The following is a 6,387-nucleotide window of genomic DNA, read 5'->3' on the forward strand; positions in this document are numbered from 1 at the left end:
TCCTATTTGGTTGTGATATTAACTATTGCTCCCATCTTAAGAAAGTCAAAGGAATCTGCTCAAGAATTCACCGGTCAGGCCTTCAGTTTTACCCTAGGATTTGCTCTGTTACTCTTCCCTCCTTTTGAAATGTTTACCTGTTGTGACCGATGTTGTCCTTTTCTGGTTCTTTCTGCGCTACGGTTGTTTATTTCTTTTACCCTTGTAACAATCCTTCTGTAAAGCGCTCTGATACCCCCTGTGGTCTTGTCCGAGCTATATAAAACTCTTTAAATAAATCTTTTTTTCAATAAAGAGAATATAAATGTTCTTAAGAGGTATAACCTGGAACAGCACTACCAAACTCAATACTTGAGATATACTGAGAACGTCCCATTGGACTCAAAACTGTGTTCTGCAAAAGTGGCATTGTTAAAGCTATTGCTTCTTTCCCAGCAGAAGATTTTCCTCTGCCAGATGAAGGAATCTAAAGCTGTTACAGAAGCATCATTGAAAAAATGCTACTTGCTTGCCAAACATAAGAAACATTCACAGAGGCAGAGCTGGTGATTTTTTTTCCTTTCAGCAGTTGAAATTTTATTTGAATAAAGCCAGCATTTTAAAGGAAATCAGCGCACTGCATCTATAGGATTACATATGTGCACGCAGAATAGAGGCAAAGGGTGAAAACGTCCAGGAGCAGGTGATCAAAGAAGTCAGAGCGTCACCGTTCTTCTGCATTGCCATGGATGAGCCTACAGATAGCCTACAAATATAGTGAATGTGGCCCATTTATTAGTTTGGAGGGGTTTTGTCACTTACTCACTTGGAGAGCAGACTAAACATTCACCTCTGCAGAGCCACTGGCTGCTGGAAAGACCCCGACTGCGACACAGGAAGGCACGCGGGACTCCCCTCTCGGACCTAAACATGGCTTTGGGGAACTCAGCACATTATCCCCAGCTGTATCCTTAGCAAACTGTTCCTGGCTCCTCCCTCTAGCCCGCGAGTCTGATGGCGACTATCGTTTTTGGCGGGCTGCTGCTCCCTGCTGAGGCGGCTCACTGCGCTGGAGTTTCTCACCGGCGGCTGCAATTGCTGTAATGCCTGCTGCGGTGACTGGCTACGAGTGACTGTTTACGGGCTGCCTGCTACACCGGTGTTCTTCGATATTTGGGGTGCTGCTTGTTGTTAACTGCCGGATGCGGCGTTTGGTGAAGCAGCACTGAAAAACCCCGTCATTCCTGACAGCCGCGGAGATTCATTGCTGCGGAGTTGCTTGAACCTGAGCCTGAAACTGTTGAGGTGAAGGGTGCTGCTTCAGACTTTAGAGACGAGAGACGAACTGGGTACGGGTATACTGTCTCAGGCATAGATGCATTCCTCCTTCATCCCAGATAGCTTTGTTGCACACTGAAAATTGGCTAACTTCACGAGTGTCTATTGACAGCTGCACGCTTTCCCCTCGCTTTCCTCACTGCAACTCCTGAACTGTTAATATTGGCGTTCTGACACTTACCCCGTCATTTCATATAATTGTCCAATACTGTATGAAAATTCTAACTCTAATTTCTACAATTCAGCAAGCGTGCAGACTGGGGGAACCTTACGCTCTTGTAATGTCTTTAAATTTTGGCTTAGCTTGGGTTAGCTCTATTAACTGCTTGGTGCACAGCGGATAGACAGTTTACGCAATTGTGCGCCTTCGGATAAACTTTGAGAACTTTGAGAGAGGTCCTGCTGGCTGATTTCTTCTCGTTTTGGGCTGCTCTCTCCCACCGGGGCTCCCAGGGACCTTTCTCCTAGGCCGGGCTTGGCTCCGCCCCTCCCGCACACTGGACGACCGGCCGGGCTTGGCTCCGCCGGTCTAGCTTCACACTACATCCCCCAGCATCCTTAGGGGCGTGACGACGACGTGAGAAGGAGCGCGCCATAATGCGCATAAAGACTGGACAGGTCCCGCGGGACGCGTCGGGTGAAGCCCTCAGAGGCCGGAGGAGGACGGGACGGGCCACCCCCCCTTGACCTTGTCACATCCCTGAGGTAATGACTTTTTGACCCCTCTGTACACACTTGTTAAGGGATATCCCTCTGGACACTAGCCGAAAATCTCCAAATACCATCAGATTGTTTCGTTGTCTTGTAATAATCCTACACTAGCAACTCCATCATGATTCGCAAGGGGGCTACCAAGAACTCTATCAGCCAAAGAGGCTCACGTCCTGGGTCACAAGATCATGGAAGGTTATCTCCGTCCACTGCCAACACGAATGTATCTTGTCAGATTACAGATAGCACACCCACCAAGCATTCTCCCAAACAAACGATTACTACAGCGCAAAACCTTTCGCTACTGGACGAGCTAAATTCCCTTTGCAAAACTAGGTATGCTACTGTAGAAGATAGAAATGGATTTAAAAGCCCCCCACCTTGCCCCGCTAAAAGAACCACTATATCAACTCCAATCGACAGCCCACTGGAACACTCTTCATTACCCAAAAATGCACATACGCAAAATTTAGTACCTCCCCAGCTCTTACCCAGTAAAAGGAAGTGGGATGGGGTTAATCCCATAGGGAACGAACCCAAACTACGAAAAATGTGCCCTAGTCCTCCATCGACCGTAGCTAATCCCCCCTAAATTCGGAGGAAAAATTAGACCAACCAGTACCTCCTTTCAACTTGATTTTTCTGTCCCAGATCGAAAAACTAGTTAGATCAATCATTTCTCCGTTGATGGAGAAAATGATCACTCTAGAGGACAGGCTGCTGGAAAATTGAAACACCTAATTGTTCCCACTCACTTGGTACAACCGAAGTCCCGACGCCACTTGTAACAAATAGTAATGATCAAACTAATCCTCTAGTCACTAACTTACTACCCCCACTTGCCCCTAAAGTCTACTCCAAACCTGGTTTACCACAAAACACTGCCACTAGAGTAAAGCCTTATAAAACAACTCATATACAGTTACCTCCGGGGGCAGCTCCTTTCGTGTGTGTCCTTGCGGGAGTCCCACCACTCAAACATGGAAAAACCGAATGGGAACAAGACCTATTAACTAAACTAAGCTAACTAAAAATAGGCCCTTGCCTCTAGACCTTGATGGTACAATCATGGCTGTTAGAAGGGTAGGCTGGTCAGGTCCCCTACAAAAAGACATTGCCGGCGACTTGGTTCTAATAAGATTTAGAAGCAGACTAATCGTACCTTACCTCCAAACTTTGTATCCCCATGAAGGTGACGGCCCTATATCCATCTGGGACCTACACGATTTTTATCCAAGTATGGCATGCATCCTTCAACAAAGACTAACGGCAGAGACAATTTACACGAGGGGTAGAAGCATTGACGCATTGAGTGGCAGTGGCCTTTCCGTTTTCAATCATCCCGTAACAATGGACATTGGCCACAAACATGGAAAATTATGAATTCTCATATGGAACTAGGGAACTTATTCCCACAGTTTGGACAAATGTTTTTAATGTATGTAAGTTTTTTTATGATTGTTTTAACTGTACGCTTTTATGATTTTTAAACCAAAATCGAATAAAGCTAAGAATTGAATTGACAGTTTGGATGAGGTATTTGGACACATTGCTTCATCCCAAACCTCTTGTGCCTTCAACCACTGCAAGGGAACACAAGAGGAGAAGATCTACTGGGCAGCATGTACAACTACTATGAAACACATCACATACCATTGAACACTCTTGTGAGCATCACAACAGATGGGGCTCCTGCCAAGGTAGCCATGACAGAGGCTTTGTATCTCTGCTTAAAAAGAAGCTCACAGGACAGACTGTGATAGATTGACACTGCACTATTCACCAATACGTTTTGTGTGCAAAATTAAGGCACCAAGCACAAAGTCCTAAAGGTTTTATCCGTGTCAAAGCCCTTAACTATAGAATATACAGACCTCATGATGCACACTGTCCTGCAATAGCTACGCAAAGGGTAAGCTAAGGAGCAGTACATCGCATTGCTTTCTGAAATTGAACACTTTATAAACAGTGAAGGTCCATCATTCTTAGGACTAAAGGATGTCAAATGGCTTATTATGGTCCATTTTCTTTCAGATCTATTCATACACTTCAGTGCTCTCAATTTGACGCTGCCAGGCAAACAATTGCTTGTTTGCTCCATGAAGAATGGCATTTATCCATTTGAAAGTAAGCTTGTGTTATTCAAAGAACAACTGGATGATGCTGGCTTCACCCACTTCCCAAAACTGTTGGCTGTGACGCCGAGGTTTCCAGATGCACAACAAATTCTGTCAAAGCTTGACTTGAGGCAATTTCGGGGCAATTTTCTCAATTCAAAGTCCTCACCCCTCTGTTCAGGCTGGTTGAACAACCCTGGATGGTGAGTGCATGAAATCTTGACATAGTTGAACCTATTGACATGAAAAGGGCACCAGCAGAAATAGAGCTGATTCACAGGCAGCACAAATAAGCCCTGAAAGTATAATTTTTATGGCCAGGCACAAGAAGAGTTCCGGAAAATTGTGCCTTCAACAAATTTCCTTTTCTTTTTACAGTGGGCCAGAAAGTACATTTTATGTTTGGGTCAACATATGTTTGTGAAAATTCATTTTCTACAATGGGACTATTGAAGATATAGGAGACATGAAGTATAAAGTAAGTTCCTAGTATATATGTCTTTAACTTACCTATTATTCGGACTCAGTTAAACCTGTGCAGCATTGGGCCTGTGCTGGATATTCGGTTGATGAGAATTGCCATGCAATGCTTCTTAAGATTGGTGTTTGGGTCTTGTGGCAATATTAAGCTGAAATTAGTATGTTTCCACATTTATTTAACCAGTAAATATGCACTCATGCTTGAATGCCTACTATTTGTATTTATTTATTTACTGTTCAATTAATTAAAATCATTTCAGTATAAACAATCAGCATATGAAAACTAAAACAGTGATACTAGAAACTTCAGTTTATCTTACATACAGTTTAGCGCCCCACCCCAGTAGGAACACGATCATCTCTCCCCGGAGTTAATAGTCAGGGCCGTGTGGCCTTGCGCACATTCGTAAAATCCCCTTTGAGCCTCAGTAGGTAAACAGCTGTACAGAATAGTGGACAACGCCTCTGACATTCCAATTGGCCCTCTCTGGTGTTAGCACTGTCTTAGACTGGCGGGCTAGGGATGTTTTGGGCTGCAGAGCTTTTTAACAAAACGGTCAGCTTACTTCTGCCAAATTTGCTTACCCTTCCCCAGAGTTTTGTTGCTTTCGCTAGCAACTTTTAGGGCAATCCTGATTTGATGGATACATTTTGCCAGTCTTGCTAGAGTTGTTGTGTTGGTGGTGGATAGGCACAAAGCTGACGCTTCACTGCAGGACTCCATTAGTAATGCAGATCGGGCACAGGAGTCACCAGCAGTCGTTATTAGTGTTGGGGCAGCAGCATAGAAATCAACCTGGATTCCCTCATATAGGGGCATAGTTTGTAGATTCCCCCTAACGGGCTCATGCATGATTAAAGTCGGCAATTCCTAATATGGTAAGTCTCACGTAAAGGATTTTGCTTCGGGCTAGTGGAGTAAGAGCCTCACTCAGGTAAAGTTGTGCTTTGCCTGCTATGTAGGAGTTATTCAGAGGATCTAAGTGGGCGCTTGAACGAAGAGAATTACATTTCAGATCAAAGGAGGTTTCACACACTTGCTGGTTTATGGATCTTCTCCAAGCGTTCAGGGGGGTGTCCAGCCGTCGTATGCTTTCTTCATTGATCCTCAGTGTTTTAAGTGCTTTTCATAGGCTGATATGCCAGGCCGTGCTTGATCCCTCAAAGATGGTTCTTAGGTGGTGTTTCAGAGAGTGGACCGGGCCCAAAGTATCCTTAAGTATAACTTTATAATCTCCCCTGGTATGTCAGGTCTGGCCTCGCTAAGCCCAGCTCCAGTCTTAGCCTTGCGTTCCTAGCTGACCTTAGAATGTGTAGCACAGTTTTATATGCCTTTACTTGGGCAGATTTGAGGGAGGCATCCAGTAGCCCAGGGAAGGCTAGGTGGCCATATCTAATAGCTGGTAATAGTTTCGCTTTCAGGACAGTTAGTATTGGACCAGCAGACGGGCTGATCAAGTGGTGGCTTAATTGTTTTAGTAGGTGTATGACCTTGCTGGCCTTGGAGCTCTGTTGTTTCAGGTGGGCCTGCTCCTTGGCCCGCTCCATCAGCCAAACTCCTAAATAATTATATGAAGCCACTGTGTTGATTTGTAGATTTCCCATTAGCCAATGTGTGTTCTTCTTCTGATGGTATGTCCCAAAAATAACCACCTTGGTCTTTCCTTGGTTGATTGTCAAGTTGTTGGTGTTATTGAAACAGTTTAATGCATTTAGGGCTCTTTGTAAGCCCACCCTTGTGTGATCCAATATGGCTGTATCA

The sequence above is a fragment of the Lissotriton vulgaris genome, chromosome 5 (assembly GCF_964263255.1).
Source record: "Lissotriton vulgaris chromosome 5, aLisVul1.2, whole genome shotgun sequence".
Classification (NCBI taxonomy): domain Eukaryota; kingdom Metazoa; phylum Chordata; class Amphibia; order Caudata; family Salamandridae; genus Lissotriton; species Lissotriton vulgaris.